We start from the raw sequence: 3,193 nt of genomic DNA on the forward strand, positions 1-3,193 counted from the left end.
TTCTTTCCAGGTCTGTAAAGAATTGTGTTGGTAATCTGATGGGAATTGCATTGAATCTGTAGATTGCTTTTGGTAAGATGACCATTTTTATTATGTTAATCCTGCTAAGCCATGAGCATGGGAGATCTTTCCATCTTCTGATATCTTCTACTTCTTTCTTCAAAGTCTTGAAATTTTTTTCATACAAGTCTTTGACTTGCTTGGTTAGGCTCACACCAAGATACTTTATGTGATTTGTGGGTATTGTGAAGGGTGTCGTTTCCCTATTTTTTTTTTCTCAGCCCTTTTGTCTTTTTTATACAGGAAGGTACTGTTTTTTTTTTTTTTTTTGTTAATTTTGTATCTGGGCATGTTGTTGAAGGTGTTTATCAGCTCTAGGAGTTCCCTGGTAATGTTTTTGGAGTCACTCACAAATACTATCATTTCGTCTGCAAATAGTTATAATTTGAGTTCTTCCTTTCCAATTTGTATCCCCTTGATATCCTTCAACTTTCTAATTGTTCTAGCAAGGATTTCCAGTACTATGTTGAAGAGATATGGAAAGAGTGGGCAGCCTTGTTTTTCCCTGATTTTAGTGGGATTGCTTTAAGTTTGTCTCCGTTTAGTTTGATGTTGGCTATAGGCTTGCTTTATATTGCCTTTACTATGTTAGGTATGTGCCTTGTATCCCTGATCTCTCCAAAACTTTAAACATGAATGGATGTTGTATTTTGTCAAATGCTTTTTCATCATCTAGGGAAATTATCATGTGGGTTTTTTTTTCCTTCAGTTTGTTAATACGGTGAATCATATTGATGGTTTTCCATATATTGAAACCCACCTGCATACCTGGGATGAAGCCTACTTGGTCATAGTGGATGATAGCTTTGATGTGATCTTGTATTCGGTTTGCAAGTATTTTGTTGAGTATTTTCTGTATCAGTGTTCATAAGGGAGATTGACCTGAAATTCTCTTTCTTTGTTGGCTCTTTGTGAGGTTTAGTTACCAAGGTGACTGTGGCCTCGTACAATGAGTTTAGTAATGTTCCTTCTGTTTCTATTTTTTGGAATATTTTGAAGAGAATTGGTGTTAGCTCTTCTTTGGAGGTCTGGTAGCATTCTGCACTGAAAACACCTGATTCTGTCCCTTTTTGGATGGGAGACTTTCGATGACTTCTTCTATTTCCTTGAGGGATATATGACTATTTAATTGATTTACCTGGTCCTGATTCAGCTTTGGTAAGTAGAATCATCCAAGAAAATTGTCCATTTCGTTTAGATTTTCAAATTTTGTGGCACATAGACTTTTGAAGTAAGTCCTAATGATGGTTTGGATTTCCTCAGTGGCTGTGTTTATGTCCCGCTTTTCCTTTCTGATTTTCTTGATTTGGATGTTGTGCCTTTTAGTAGGTTGGCTAAGGGTTTTTCTATCTTGCTGATTTTCTCAAAGAACTAGCTTTCGTTTCATTGATTCTTTGAATTGTTTTATTTGTTTCTAATTGATTGATTTCAGCCCTGAGTTTGATTATTTCCAGCCGTCTACTCCTTTTTGGTGTGTCTGTTTCTTCTTTTTCTAGGGTTTTTAAGTGAGCCATTAAGTTGCTTGAATGAGTGACTCGAATTTCTTCTTGAAGGCACTTAGTGCTATGAACTTTCCTCTTAGCACTGCTTTCATTGTGTCCCACAAGTTTGGGTACATTGTGTCTTCATTTTCATTGAGTTATAGAAAGACTAATTTCTTTCTTTATTTCTTCCCTGACCCAGCTGTCATTTAGTAACAAGTTGTTCAGTTTCCATGTGTGTGTAGGCTTTTTGCTATTTCTGTTGTTGTTGAAGTCCAGCTATTTCTGTTGTTGTTGAAGTCCAGCTTTATTCCATGGTGATCAGACAGGATACAAGGGATTATTTCAGTCTTCTTGTATCTGTTGAGGCTTGCTTTGTGACCAACTATATGGTCTATTTTGGAGAAGGTTCCATGAGGTGCTGAGAAGAAGGTAAATTCTTTTGTGTTTGGGTGTAAAGTTCTGCAGATGTCTGTGAGGTCCATTTGATTCATGACCTCTGTCAGAGATATTGTTTCTTTGTTTAATTTCTGTTTTGTTGACCTGTCCTTTGTTGAGAGTGGGGTGTTGAAGTCTCCCACTATTAATGTGTGGTGATCTATGTATGGTTTAAGTTTTATCAATATTCCTTTTACAAATGTGGGTGCTCTTGTATTTGGGGCATAGATGTTCAGGATTATGATGTCTTCCTGGTGGAATTTTCCCTTGATGAGTATGAAGTATCCTTCTTTATCTCTTTTTATTAATTTTGGTTGAAAGTCTATTTTATCAGATATTAGAATGGCAACTCCTCCTTGCTTCTTGGGTTCATTTGCTTGGGAAGCCTTCTTCCAACCTTTTACCCTGAGGCAATGTCTATCTTTGTGACTTAGTTGTGTTTCTTGTATGCAACAGATTGCTGGGGTTTGTTTATGCATCCATTCTTTTATTCTGTGTCTTTTTATTGATGTTGAGAGAGATTAATGATGAGTGGCTGTTAGATCCTTTGATTTTGATGTTGGCTGTAGTCATAATTTTGTGTGGTTGGTTGCTTTTTGTTTTACTGTATTGAGGTTATGTCCTGTGTTTTCGTGAAAGTAGCTAGTTTTCTTGGGTTGTATTTTCCCTTCTGTCTTCTGTAATGCTGGATTTGTGTGTTGTTATTGTTGAAATTTGTTTTTGTCATTGAATATCTTGTTTTCTCCATCTATGAGGACTGAGAGTTTTGCTGTGTATAGTAGCCTGGGCTGACATCTGTGTTTTCTTAGTGTCTGCATGATATCCATCCAGGCCCTTCTGGCTTTCATAGTCTCTGTTGTAAAGTCAGGTGTGTTTCTAATGGGCTTGCCATTATATGTTACTTGGCCTTTTTCCCTTGTAGCTTTTAGTATTTTTTCTTTGTTTTGTATACTTACAGTTCTGATTATTATGTGGTGGGAGAATTTTCTTTTCTGATCTAATTTATTGGGTGTTGTATAGACCTCTTGTGTTCTTTTTCCTCTATTCCTATTATTCTTAGGTTTTGTCTTTTTATGTTGTCTTGAATTTATTAGACAGTCGGTGTCAGGAATTTTTTAGAATTAACATTTTCTTTGAGGGATACATCTGTTTCTTCCATTGTATCTTCCAAACCTGAGATTCTTTCTTCCATCTCTTGTAGTCTGTTGGTTATG

Source organism: Psammomys obesus, unplaced genomic scaffold, assembly GCF_907164565.1.
Source record: "Psammomys obesus unplaced genomic scaffold, mPsaObe1.curated_primary_1811, whole genome shotgun sequence".
Taxonomy (NCBI): Eukaryota; Metazoa; Chordata; class Mammalia; order Rodentia; family Muridae; genus Psammomys; species Psammomys obesus.